Raw genomic sequence first — 15,287 nt, 5'->3', positions numbered from 1 at the left:
TGCATCCTTGCATCATCTTTCTTGGTTCTTGTTTGCTTCTCTTTGTGAGTCTTAGAGCTTATGGTCATCTTGATGACAAGCTCGAGTTCATCGAAAACGGAGTTCACATGCATCTTCTATGATGTTTTTGATGTTGGAGGTTTTGCCGGTTCTTCTTGGTTGGAGGTTTCACTCCTCTATTTGTTGGCATACCTCCCCTGCCTCTTCTTACTTTATCCAGTCGCTGTTTTGATGCTACTCGTCGTCTTGTTTCCAACAAGCTTGAGTTTGCTCAATTCGGAGCTCATATGCAGAAGTTATGGCAGTTCTGGTTTTCTTGAGAGTGGTTTTTGTCTGGTCCCAGCGGTAGTACCGCGTGCCCCAGCGGTAGTACCGCTTGGAGCTCTCAGCCGTTGTACCGCTGCTTCCGGGCGGTGGTACCGCCAACTTGCTCAGCAAAGACTTGGGCGGTTGTTCCGGCCAGGCACCGCCCAAGTACCGGCCAGGCCTCTGTTTTGATGCGGTACTCGGGCGGTGGTGGCCCGGTTGGTCCGGTCGTACCGGTACCACCGGTGTCCGGAGCGGTTCTACCGCTCAGGACTTAGCCGCCCGAGCACTCAAGGCCATGCGGTTGCACCGGCCCGGTACCGCTCGACTACCGCACTCAGGGGTGACTCCCTTCTGTTCCTATGCGGTGGTTGAGCGGTGGTTGGGCGGTTGGTCCGGTTGTTCTTCTCAACCGGTGCTACCGCCTGGTCGCCCGGTTGTACCGCCTGGTAGGGTTCTGCACGTATACTGTGAGTCCCAGTTGTACCGGGACCAGGAGCGGTAGTACCGCTCGTGTGCGGGCTGAGCACATAACGGTTGGATTTTCCCCCTCCTATAAAAGGGGGTCTTCTTCCCCATTGACCCTAACCCTTTTGAGCTCGTGTTCTTCCCCCTTTGTTGACCTTCTTTGAGCTTGCTAACTCTCATTCCCTCCATGGATTCTTGCTAGTTTTTGAGGAAAAAGAGAGAGGAGATCTAGATCCACATTTCCACCAATCACTTTCTCCTCTATGTGAGGGGAACCCCTTGGATCTAGATCTTGGAGTTCTTGGAGTTCTCCTTCTTGTTCTTCCTCTCATTTTCCTCCCTAGCATTAGTTGCTCCGGTGGGATTTGAGAGAGAAGGACTTGGGCACTCTGTGTGCCCTTGCCATTGCATTTGGTGCATCGGTTTGAGTTCTCCACGGTGATACGTGGAAGTGAAGTTTGAGAAGCTTATTACTCTTGGGTGTTTGGGCACCCTAGAGCTTGTTCCTCTTGGGTGCCTTGGCGCCCTAGACGGTTGGTGTTGTTCGGAGCTCAATCATTGTGGTGTAAAGCTCCGGGCAAGCGTCGGGGTCTCCAATTAGGTTTTGGAGATCGCCCCGAGCAATTTGACGGGTACCGGTGACCGCCCCCAAGGGTTGCCAAAGTGTACGGGTTCGGTGACCGCCCCCAAGGGTTGCCATTTGTACGGGTTCGGTGACCGCCCTGAAGGGTCCCTTAGTGGAATCACGGCATCTTGCATTGTGCGAGGGCGTGAGGAGATTACGGTGGCCCTAGTGGCTTCTTGGGGAGCATTGTGCCTCCACACCGCTCCAAACGGAGATTAGCATCCGCAAGGGTGTGAACTTCGGGATACATCATCGTCTCCGCGTGCCTCGGTTATCTCTTACCCGAGCTCTTTACTTATGCACTTTACTTTGTGATAGCCATGTTGTTTCTTGTCATATATCTTGCTATCACATAGTTGCTTATCTTGCTTAGCATAAGTTGTTGGTGCACATAGGTGAGCCTAGTTGTTTTAGGTTTTGTGCTTGACAAATTAAACGCTAGGTTTATTCCGCATTTGTTCAAGGCTAAATCATAATTATTTTAAAACGCCTATTCACCCCCCCCCCTCTAGGCGACATCCACGATCTTTTAGCAAGCAACAGAAGGAACAAATTCTGCAGAAGAAGTAGTTGCAGAGCAAGCAGTACAACAGAATTATGCACAAGAAGTTGCAGAAGAAGAAGTTGCAGAGCAAGCAGCAAAAGAAGCAGCTGCAAATGAGGAGTAAGATGTGGAGCAGAGTGAAGAGGATGGCTCTGTTGCATATGACAGTCAAGGGTCGGTTTCTGATGCTGAAGTAAATGGGAGTGAACAAGGATCAGACTATGTTGATGAGATTGTAGATAGTGATTATAATGTCAGTGATTTAGATGATGATCTTAAAGAGGAGACAGTGGAGGAGCCTACTGATGTTCATATTAGAGCAAAGCCAGACCCTGTACAAGGATTAGATGAAGAAGACCTTGAGTTCCCAGATTCTGATGATGAAGCAAGTGCAAAGTACAAATTTAAAAGCTTTAAGAAGGAAGATTTGCATGATCCACAATTCAAAATTGGACAAGTTTTCCAGCCACCAGAAATGTTTAGAAAAGCAGTGAGAGAATATGCTTGCAAAAATAGATTTGAGATCAAATTGCCAGTAAATGACAGGAAAAGAATTTCAGCAAAATGTTAGTCCCACTGCCCCTGGAACATTTGGTGTAGTTATGATAGCAGAACAAACTGCATGGTCATCAAGAGTTACAATGATGAACACAAATGTTCTAAGAAGTGGAAAGTAAAGGCATTTACTGCTAGATATCTTGCAGAAAAGTACTTGGGGTACTTCAGGGCAGATCAAGGAATGAATTTGAGAAATTTTGGGAGGTTAGTGCAAAAGGACTGGAATATGGCAGCTTCTTGTAGTAAACTAACCAGAGCAAGGAGATATGCATTGAAGATAATCCATGGAGATGAGGAGGCACAGTACAACATGCTTTGGGATTATGCAAATGAAGTTAGAAGATCCAACCCTGACAGCACATTTTTCATTCAATTGGACAATGAATCAAGGTTCAACAGATGCTACTTCAGTTTTGATGCATGTAAAAGAGGATTCCTTGCAGGGTGTAGACCCATAATTTGTTTTGATGGATGTCATTTGAAAACTAAGTATGGAGGTGTGCTTATGTCTGCAGTTGGCATGGATCCTAATGATTGTATCTATCCTGTGGCACACTGCATTGTAGATGTTGAAGATACTAACACTTGGAGCTGGTTTATGAGAACACTAAAACAGGATCTTGGGATTCAGAACACCTCAGCATGGACTGTCATGTCTGATAAGCAAAAGGTAAAGATATGTACATAGTTACTTACTTACATACTGGCATGTTTGATATCCACTTACTTACTGACTGACTTACAAAACTTGCAGGGCCTAATAAATGATGTAGAGCAGCATTTTCATGACTCAGAACACAGATTCTGTGTCAAGCACCTTTGGCAGAATTTCAGAGAGAAATACAGAGGAGATGTTCTGAAAAACCAGCTCTGGAAGATAGCTAGGTGCACCACAACTGACCGGTATGAAGAATATATGGAAGAGATGAGACTTCTTGATAGTGAGGCTCATGCTTGGCTTGTAGAGAAGAGGCCTAACACTTGGGTTAGGGCATTCCAGACTGATTTGCCCAAATGTGATATTTTACTAAACAACAATTGTGAGGTTTTCAATAAGTAAGTGGTACATTTATGTGTTCATGTACTTGCTATGTGTTCTTCAATTGTTCATGTACTTGCTATGTGTTCTCTCTTCATAATGGATTAAGTGTTGGAAATATGCCCTAGAGGCAATAATAAAATGGTTATTATTATATTTCTTTGTTCATGATAATTGTCTATTGTTCATGCTATAATTGTGCTATCCGGAAATCGTAATACATGTGTGAATACATAGACCACAACACGTCCCTAGTGAGCCTCTAGTTGACTAGCTCATTGATCAAAGGATAGTCATGGTTTCCTGACTATGGACATTAGATGTCATTGACAACAGGATCACATCATTAGGAGAATGATGTGATGGACAAGACCCAATCCTAAGCTTAGCTCAAAGATCGTGTAGTTCGTTTGCTGTAGCTTTTCTGAATGTCAAGTATCATTTCCTTAGACCATGAGATTGTGCAACTCTCGGATACCGTAGGAGTGCCTTGGGTGTGCCAAACGTCACAACGTAACTGGGTGACTATAAAGGTACATTACAGGTATCTCCGAAAGTTTCTGTTGGGTTGGCACGAATCAAGACTGGGATTTGTCACTCCGTATGACGGAGAGGTATCTCTGGGCCCACTCGGTAATGCATCATCATAATGAGCTCAATGTGATCAAGTGGTTGATCATGGGATCATGCATTACGGTACGAGTAAAGTGACTTGCCGGTAACGAGACTGAACAAGGTATTGGGATACCGACGATCGAGTCTCGGACAAGTAACGTACCGATTGACAAAGGGAATCGTATATGGATTGATTGAATCCTCGACATCGTGGTTCATCCGATGAGATCATCGTGGAGCATGTGGGAGCCAACATGGGTATCTAGATCCCGCTGTTGGTTATTGACCGGAGAGTCGTCTCGGTCATGTCTGCATGTCTCCCGAACCCGTAGGGTCTAAACACTTAAGGTTCGGTGACGCTAGGGTTGTTAGGAAGACTTGTATGTGATTACCGAATGTTGTTCAGAGTCCCGGATGAGATCCCGGACGTCACAAGGAGTTCCGGAATGGTCCGGAGGAAAAGATTTATATATGGGAAGTTGTCATATGGTCGCCGAAAAGTTTCGGGGGCATATCGGTATTGTACCGGGGCCACCGGAGGGGTTCCGGGGGTCCACCGGGAGGGTCCACCTCTTCCGGAGGGCCTTATGGGCTGTATGGAGAAGGGAACCAGCCCAAGTGGGCTGGGGCGCCACACCCCCCTAGGGCCCATGCGCCTAGGGTTGGGGGAAACCCTAAGGGGGGCGCCCCTTGCTTGGGGGGCAAGCCCCCCTCCCCTTGGCCGCCGCCCCCCCTCTAGATCTCATCTAGAGGGGGCCGGCCCCCTTCCCCTTTCCCCTATAAATAGAGGGGTGAGGGGAGGGCTGCACACAACATCCAAGGCGCAGCCCCTCCCCTCCCCAACACCTCTCCTCCTCCATAAGAGCTTGGCGAAGCCCTGCCGGAGTACTGCAGCTTCATCACCACCACGCCGTCGTGCTGCTGTTGGAGCCCTCTTCCTCAACCTCTCCCTCCTCCTTGCTGGATCAAGGCGCGGGAGACGTCCTCGCTCCGTACGTGTGTTGAACGCGGACGTGCCATCCGTTCGGCACTAGGATCTTCGGTGATTTGGATCACGTCGAGTACGACTCCATCAACCCCGTTCTCTTGAACGCTTCCGCTCGTGATCTACAAGGGTATGTAGATGCACTCCTCTCTCCCTCATTGCTAGATGACTCCATAGATTGATCTTGGTGATGCGTAGAAAATTTTAAAATTCTGCTACGTTCCCCAACATTAAGTATGTGTTATCTCTTCAAATACTTGTAGATATATTTTGGAGGCTAGAGACTTGCCAATCATCACCATGATTGATAGAATCAAGTCACAACTTTCAAGCAAACATTATAACAAGCAGCAAGAGGCTAAGAAATTTAATGGTCCAATCTGCCCAAAGATCAAGAAAAGGCTTCTGAAGCACATAGAATGGTCTAATAGTTGTTACCCTACTAATGCTGGAGAGGGAATCTTCCAAGTTTCTTCACATGGTAGGGAGTACATTGTGGAGTTGCAGTTCAAGGCATGCACATGCAGAAGGTGGCAATTAACTGGCATTCCCTGCCCCACTCCATAGCTTGCTATAGAGATGAGCTAATTGATCCTGAGGAAATGGTGCACAAGTGTTATGATCTTTGCAATTTCTCCAAAGCATATGCTCACATTATTATGCCTTGCGAAGACAGGAGTGGCAGAAAATGGGTGGTTGTGTAATTAAGCCTCCTTTGTATGAGAAGAAACTAGGGAGAAAGGCCAAGAATAGGAGAACGCAACCAGAGGAGGTAATAGCAAAGAAAGGAGGGAAAAAGATTACAAGGCATAGGCACAATTATTCATTGCAGCCATTGCAACAATCCTGGACATAATAAGAAAGGGTGCTCTGCCTTCAAGCAAGGCCTACCTACGACAAAATGTAACATCCCAAATTTGCAATTTGGAATGTTATACACTAGATCATCATGCATAGCATATTTTCTTGCTTTTTGGTCGATCCTAGAAATTTCACGCAACTCAAGGACCTTCGGAGAGAGTTGGAGATTTCGTTATTTTCATATTTGAGAGTTTTCTCAAATTTGAAAAGAGGATCATTTGATTTATTTATTTCATCTTCAATTATTTTTCCAATATCAAAAAAAATGAGAGAGGGAATAATATGACTTTCCCAAAGTTAGGAAAAATGAAGATTTAATGAATAAGTCAAGTTTTGGTTTTGCTGGAGTTCTTTTGCGTTTTTTTGGATAGGGAAAAATGCGCGTTTTCAAAAATTGCATTTTAGGCCCGAAGAAAAGTTCATTTTGTTCGACTCATTTTTAGGAGTCGGAGAAAATTTACTTTAGATTTTTCGGAGTTCGTTTAGATAGTTTTTATTTTGTTTTTCTGCGCGCGAAACCGATTAAAAAAAAGGAGCAGCTCCCGCGCGCCAGGCCAGCCGGGCCAAGGCCCAGCCAGCCGCCACCGCCCCCAGCCCCTCGCGCGAAGCCGAGTCCCAGCGGGACTCTAGGCCGCCGCCCCCCCCCCCTTTGCCCCTTGGCCAAGTCACACCCCCCTCCTAGTATATATACTCACCCCCCTCTCTTTTCCTCCACCACCCAAGCCCGCCGCCCCTCTCCTCCTTGCGCCGCCGCCGCCCTAAGCCGCCGCCCGGAGCCCTGCCTCCTGAGGTAGCCGCACCGCCTCTTCTTTTCCTCGGTTCGGTTTTTCTTCTAGAAAACCGTTCCGGTTCCTCTCTTTTTTTCTTTCGGTTTTTCTTCCGGCTTTGTTTCGGTTTTCTTCCGAAACCCTAGATCGGTTTTCGTTCTTCTTTCGGACCGTTCGTCTCAACGAACGTGATCACCGATTTTTCCCGGTTAACGACGCCCGTTCGTTTAACCGTTCATCTCTTTCTTTTCGTCGGATTTATTCCGCGATCGTGATCTCAGATCCGATCTTCGTTCTAGTCTTTCTTCTCGCTCGTTTATCGGAATCAGGTGATTCAAGCGCCTGGAGTTTCGTTTTGAAACCGCCGTTCCGACTAATCAACTTGAACAAGTTTTTGCCACAATAAAATTTGACCTAGTTTCAACCTGCTAGAACCGAGTTGTTTTCTTCCGCCGTTTGTTTTCCGTTTCTTTGTTCGGTTCGTTCTTTCTTTGCAACCGGAGTTCTTAAGTTGAACTTTCTGGTTCGTTCTCTTGTTCGAGTTTTTCCTGTGCATTAGATGAGTACTTATTGTGTGCTTGTTGTTTGTCTGCGATAGATCACCCGGATTGCGCCGCTTGTTACTTCGAAACCCTAGGACTCGCGGATTCTCAGCAAGGCAAGTAACACTTTGATCATACCTTTTCTACAACCCATGTTTTATTGCATTAGATCAATCCTCTCACATTGCATGATTAGGATCTAATTAAATTGTGGGATGGGAAGTAGATGAGGTAGTACCTATTACCTGTATTATTATGAAACCTTTGGGAGTTGCTTCTACGCTTGCTTATTATGCCATGCTATGCTAGTAGACGTGGATTGGGTGAGTGATATCCATGACAGATGTGAGATTGATACTTTAATGGTTTACCTAAGGTGGCAACTTAAACACACATCTGGGTGGATTGAGGCACCTGATGTCTATCAGGACTTGCCTGCTTTTATTTCGGACCGCCACCCAGGCTCAAAGGGATCATAAGATCATTCATGCTAGTAACTTCCGTGTGCAGCCACAAGCCATTATGGGCTCTGGCATAGTTGACTAAGTTGTGCGAACTCTTACGGGTAGACTAGCAGATGTAGGGGAAAGTAGGTGTACCGGTCTACCCACATGTAAGGTGCTAGCGCTTCTGAAAGACTGTGTCTCGGTCATCCGTCTTCTCAAACACCCTGTAGTGCGAGAAACCAAACGGAGGCGATCGAGTCTTGTGGGGAAAAGTGCGCAAACCTCTGCAGAGTGTAACAAACTAATCATGATTAGCCGTGTCCCCGGTTATGGACAACTTGAGTATCTAGTACTTGAATATCATGTGAATCTCATCACGTTACTTCTAATTAATGTTGTTGGGTTTTAATTACTTAATTGGGATCGGAATGCTGTCAACCATTCTCGATGTTTAACAACTACCATGATAGTTAAATAAATTTATTCCTTTGCAGTAGGGAAAAACTGGCTTTATGCAAAACTGTAACCATAGAGCTTTCCACCAGCCATATATGCATGTAGTATAGCTGTTTCATTCCATTACTCTCTATGTGTTACATTGCCAGCATATTCCATGTGCTGACCCATTTTCGGGCTGCAACTTTCATGTTGCAGACTTTTCAGACGACGAGTAAGGTGCTTTTAGGTCATGGTTCTATACTCAGTGATGCCGTTGGAGTTGATGGACCCATTTATCTTCCGAGTCTTCCGCTGTTATCGTTATTAGATGGCCTTAAGCCATATTTATTGTAATAAGTTCTCTTTGAGACAACGATGTAATAAGTGTGTGATTGTCACTCTGCTATAAATCGTTCAATGTACTGTGTGGTGTCAGCATTACTGATCCAGGGATGACACCGGAGCACAGTAGGCTTGATCCATTCGGGTCAGGTCGCTACACAAAACCTATGCAGAAGCAAATGAGGAAGAGGCCAAGAGCCACATTTGAAGAAGAAGAACAAGAACCTACTCTATCACAGGTAACATTTGCAAATATTTCAGTGCTCGATACATCCATTTTAGCATGTGGGAAATATTTAAGTGCTCGATACATCCATTTTAGCTTGTGGAAAATATTTCAGTGCTCAATACATCCATTTTAGCTTGTGGCAAATATTTCAGTGCTCGATACATCTATTTTAGCTTGTGGCAAATATTTAAGTGCTCGATACATCCATTTTAGCTTGTGGCAAATATTTCAGTGCTCGATACATCCATTTTAGCTTGTGGCAAATATTTCAGTGCTCGATACATCCATTTTAGCTTCTGGCAAATTTTTCAGTGCTTGATGCATCCATTTTAGCTTCTGGCTAATATTTCAGTGCTCGATACATCCATTTTACCTTGTTGCAAATGTGTAGGCTACAACACAAGAACAAGCACCTGGACCATCAATGACACAGGCAAGTGAGGAGCCTGTTGTCACACAGGAACATGACATGCCTCTAATTGGAGCTCTTCATCCACATTCAATGATGGAAATCATGAGAAATGAGGCATGTCCATTGAACCTTGTTAAAAATATGATCTTGATGTGAAATACATCTCATGTTTCACTACTGTTACAGGCTCCTAAACCAAGGAAAAGAAAGGTGCCAGGACCATTGCCTGAAAGCTCTTTCCTCAAAGAAGCTACAGCTGCAATGCCATCTGTAGGCAGCAGCACTTCAACAAGATTAGGAAATCTTGTAGCTAGAGTTGAAGTGACGAGGGAGGCCAAGCAGCAAGCCAATGAAATATTGCATGAAAAGAGGTGTGCTGAAATCCTAGCACAAAGGGAAGCTGTTGCTTTGCAAAAAGCAGGTGAATCCCTTGCCAAGAAACAAGCTGAAAAGGCCAAAAAGCTCAAGAAAAAGAAGCTTTCAAAGCAGAGGCAAGAAAAAAGAGAAAGCAAGAACTTGAGGCCAAGAAGCTTGCAACAGCGGCTAAAAAACAAGAACTACTGGAGGCAAAGAAGAGGGCTGCAGAAAGAGAAGAAAGCAGCAGCAGAAGCAAAGAAAATTGTTGCACTGCAGAAAAAAGCAGCTGCTGCAACAAATAAGCACAAGAAAGTTAACATGTTTGATGAATTCAGGTCCTGAATGACCATTTAATGTAATGGATGAAGTATTTTGCAATTTCTAGATGTTAAGACATGCTAAACTGTGAACCTTTTAGTACTGTATGCTTTTGAAATACTTATGTGTGTTATCAAGGAGCTATGAATGACCAGTTTCTGTTATGCTAAAGAAATGGTGTTACCAAATTCATGTTCTTCATTTTTTCAATAGTAAAATGCATGTTTAGTTCAGTACTGTTATGTGTTATCAACTGCAAAATTTCAAATTTCAATCTTGTTCCTTCTTGTCAGTGTTCAACAGTCAAATGCATGTTATCAAATGCGAAATGTCTCATCAGTTCATGCCATATAATAACATTTTTCACTTTTCTAATTTCCAACAGCAAAGTTGTCTCCACAAATATTATTGGCACAAAGGTTTCTATTACCACTGACATCAAACAACACAAAAGTCTCCTTCTTACTTAGAAATTGCCAACATTGACAACAATCACATCCTAACTAGAACTAACATTAACACAAAGAGAATTGCAAATAGCAGTACAACTGCTATCTTCATTATAGCAACCAAGTCTGTAACATCTCCTGGAAGTGATTTTAGCAGCAGCAGCATCTTCATCATGTTGGAAATATGCCCTAGAGGCAATAATAAATTGGTTATTATTATATTTCCTTGTTCATGATAATCGTTTATTATCCATGCTATAATTGTATTGATAGGAAACTCAGATACATGTGTGGATACATAGACAACACCATGTCCCTAGTAAGCCTCTAGTTGACTAGCTCGTTGATCAATAGATGGTTACGGTTTCCTGACCATGGACATTGAATGTCATTGATAAAGGGATCACATCATTAGGAGAATGATGTGATGGACAAGACCCAACCCTAAGCATAGCACTAGATCGTGTAGTTCATATGCTATAGCTTTTCTAATGTCAAGTATCATTTCCTTAGACCATGAGATTGTGCAACTCCCGGATACCGTAGGAATGCTTTGGGTGTATCAAACGTCACAACGTAACTGGGTGACTATAAAGGTGCATTACATGTATCTCCGAAAGTGTCTGTTGGGTTGGCACGAATCGAGACTGGGATTTGTCACTCCGTGTAAGCGGAGAGGTATCTCTGGGCCCACTCGGTAGGACATCATCATATGCGCAATGTGACCAAAGAGTTGATCACGGGATGATGTGTTACGGAACGAGTAAAGAGACTTGCCGGTAACGAGATTGAACTAGGTATTGGATTCCGACGATCGAATCTCGGTCAAGTAACATACCGATAGACAAAGGGAATTGTATACGGGATTGATTGAGTCCTTGACATCGTGGTTCATCCGATGAGATCATCGTGGAACATGTGGGAGCCATCATGGGTATCCAGATCCCGCTGTTGGTTATTGACCGGAGAACGTCTCGGTCATGTCTGCATGTCTCCCGAACCCGTAGGGTCTACACACTTAAGGTTCGGTGACGCTAGGGTTGTAGAGATATTAGTATGCGATAACCCGAATGTTGTTCGGAGTCCTGGATGAGATCCCGGACGTCACGAGGAGTTCCGGAATGGTCCGGAGGTAAAGAATTATATATAGAAAGTGCTATTTCGGCCATCGGGACAAGTTTCGGGGTCACCGGTATTGTACCGGGACCACTGGAAGGGTCCCGGGGGTCCACCGGGTGGGGCCACCTGCCCCGGGGGGGCACATGGGCTGTAGGGGTTGTGCCTTGGCCTATATGGGCCAAGGGCACCAGCCCCAAGAGGCCCATGCGCCAAGAGAAGAGAAAAAGGGGAGAGTCCTAAATGGGGAAGGCACCTCCGAGGTGCCTTGGTGAGGATGGACTCCTCCCCCCCCCTTGGCCGCACCCTTCCTTGGAGGAAGGGGCAAGGGCTGCGCCTCCCCCTCTCCCTTGGCCCTATATATAGTGGGGAAAAGGAGGAGCAAACCAATCTAAGGCCTGGCGCCTCCCTCTCCCTCCCGTGACACATCTTCCTCCTCCCGCAGCGCTTCGCGAAGCCCTGTTGGAATCCCGCTACTTCCACCACGCCGTCGTGCTGCTGGATCTTCATCAACCTCTCCCTCCTCCTTGCTGGATCAAGGCATGGGAGACGTCTCCGTTCCGTACGTGTGTTGAACGCGGAGGTGCCGTCCGTTCGGCGCTAGGATCATCGGTGATTTGAATCACGACGAGTACGACTCCATCAACCCCGTTCTCTTGAACGCTTCCGCGCGCGATCTACAAGGGTATGTAGATCCAATCCTCCCTCGTTGCTAGATGACTCCATAGATTGATCTTGGTGATACGTAGAAATTTTTTGAATTTATGCTACGTTCCCCAACACATCATATCTTCATGATCCACTTATGTCGTGTTCTTCTTTTTCTTCATCTCTACTACTTTACTATCCACAGATTCACCTCTCAGATGTCCATTTACCTTCAAATAATCAACGTAACTAGCTTCCCAGTGCCAAAAGTTGCAAGGTTTCTTCCCTACCTATTTCACAAAATCAAGAACAAATCTCAAAATCAAATCAAGAACAAATATGAAAATCAAATGAAGAACAACATCCAGTCAATGTTCTTGTACTAACCTTATGATTCATACACTTGTACAAGACCCACCCAGGATGCTTTTCAGTGGTGGACTCAAACCTCCTAATCTGGCGAATCTTGCAATCAGGGCATTGAATCAAAGGAAGCCAACCCGCACCGGCCCCCGATGAGCTACCCGCGCCGGACATGGGAGCAGAGGATGCAACTGTTGGATCCAAGCGACATGGGAGGGGATGAGAGATTGCGCTAGGGATTTAGCAGTCGGATGAGGGGAACGAGATGGGAATCGGCAGAGGAGGGGAGAGGATGAAGAAACCCTCGACGTGTCCTGTATAGCTGGCAAGTCCAAGCGTTTTTTTTCGTCAAATTCGTCCACGTGCACGTGATACGAGCCAAAACGGTATGGGTTACCGTATAGTGACCCGGTTCAGCGAGTCCGGTGACCGTAACTTGCGATTTCGTGAATACAGTGATCAAAGTGAATCCTAGAGTCAAGTCCAGTTACTGTAGATGTAATTTTCTCACTCGCGGGGCTGCCCGCGTCGACGGACGACGCCGCACCGGTTTTGCCGTGTCGGTCCACGGGAGGAGCGCCGGTGGCCCGGCTCGTCGCGTACTTCTACAAGAGCGGTTCCAGATGTTTCACAGGCCGGTGTTGCTGTCCGTGTACATCTGGACCTGGCTTTGGTTGCCTGGCCTGGAGTACTGACTAGACGCGCACGTACGCGGGTCGATTCGATCGACTGTTCCGGCTGGAAACGCACTCGGTAACACACAGTAGAAACACCGATTTTTATGCTCTCAGCCTCGTCTCGCACCCGAACCTGGGCTCAGTATGGCTCAAGGTCGCCGCCGTGCACCTCACCCAGGGCCGTGCGCCGATCTCCGTCGCCGCCAATGAGTTGTCCAAGCGCGCTAGGACAACTCCAACACACAAAGTTCCAACGGATCCCAAAACGTGGATAAATTTACAGGATCCTATCAACTTGACCACAACTTCCCTTTGGTGTAGGAAAAGTTTTGCTTCCCGTAAACTTTTGGCGGTAAAATAACCTCCCGCAACTTCACCGCACAGCCACTGCCCATCGAAACACCACCACGCCGTTGACGAGTCGTCGGCCCCATCATAATGCAGCTACACTGCCACTGCCTATCATGCTGATGTGTTGTGGAGCCACCACCCGACCGCCCCGCATCACCACACCGCTTGTCGCCAGCCGCAACCGCACTGTCTCATCGGAGGCCGTCACACGTGTCACTGAATGGCAGACCCTAGGCCATTATCTAGTTTTAATTAAAGAAAAATAAAATAAAAAACATATTTTAGAGGAAGAAGTTTTTTTTTGCTGGGATTAGAGGAAGAAGTTTACTCTACAAGATATGACAAAAGTAGCTCTCAGGAATTGTTTTTCCTAAAATTTACATCATGCTTTCTAAGAAAAATGTTGGAGTTGCTCTAAGACCCCCACGCTTGCCTCTCGCGCACGGCAACCGCCTCGCTGGCGAGGAGGCAGACGCATCACCGCCCGTCACCCGTCGAGTCCTTCTCACCGCCTCCAGCTTCAGCATCAACGTCGGCATAGGGGTTACCTGGTCGCGCTTTCATGGAAAAAAGCTTTTGCTCGCTTTTTACAAATAAAGAATGAAACACAGGTGCACGGCCCTGGCAATCACGCTTCCTCTTCCGGCGAGGATTCTAGAGGCCGGCCTTTGGTTGTTGAGTCGTACATCTCCACCATAGCTTGCGATGCTACCATGTGTTGTGTCTGCAGCCGCCGAGGAAGAGGAGGGTGGAAGCAAAACTGTAGGATCGAAAGTATGTCTAGAGGGGGGTGATTAGACTACTTGACCAAATAAAAACTTAACATTTTCCCAATTTTAGTTCTTGGCAGATTTTAGCTAATTTAGGACAAGTCAAGCAATCATCACATAATTCAAGCAAGCATGCAAAGAGTATATAGACAGCGGAAAGTAAAGCATGCAACTTGCAAGAATGTAAAGAGAAGGGTTTGGAGAATTCAAACGCTATTGGAGACACGGATGTTTTTCTCGTGGTTCGGATAGGTGGTGCTATCCTACATCCACGTTGATGGAGACTTCAATCCACGAAGGGTAACGGCTGCGCGAGTCCACACAGGGCTCCACCCAAGGGTAACGGTTGCACGAGTCCACACAGGGCTCCACCCACGAAGGGTCCACGAAGAAGCAACCACCCACAAAGGGTCCACGAAGAAGCAACCTTGTCTATCCCACCATGGCCATCGCCCACACAGGACTTGCCTCACTAGCGGTAGATCTTCACGAAGTAGGCGATCTCCTTGCCCTTACAAACTTCTTGGTTCAACTCCACAATCTTGTCGGAGGCTCCCAAGTGACACCTAGCCAATCTAGGAGAGACCACTCTCCAAGAAGTAACAAATGGTGTGTAGGTAATGAACTCCTTGCTCTTGTGCTTCAAATGATAGTCTCCCCAACACTCAACTCTCTCTCATAGGATTTGGATTTGGTGGAAAGAAGGTTTGAGTGGAAAGCAACTTGGGAAGGCTAGAGATCAAGATTCATATGGTAGGAATGGAATATTTTGGTCTCAACACATGAGTAGGTGGTTCTCTCTCAGAACATATGAGTTGGAATGGTGTGTGTGTTCTGATGGCTCTCTCAATGAATGAGGAGGAGGTGGAGGGGTATATATAGCCTCCACACAAAATCCAACCGTTACACAGTTTTCCAATCTCGGTGGGACCGAATCAATAAGCTCGGTCGGACCGAAAATGTAAACCTAGTGACCGTTAGTGATTTTCGGTGGGACTGACATGCAACTCGGTAGGACCGATATGGTTAGGGTTTAGGCATAACGTAATCTCGGTGAGACC

This window comes from Triticum urartu, chromosome 4, assembly GCF_003073215.2.
Source record: "Triticum urartu cultivar G1812 chromosome 4, Tu2.1, whole genome shotgun sequence".
In the NCBI taxonomy this organism is placed as follows: domain Eukaryota; kingdom Viridiplantae; phylum Streptophyta; class Magnoliopsida; order Poales; family Poaceae; genus Triticum; species Triticum urartu.
Note: the sequence above shows the minus strand (reverse complement) of the source record.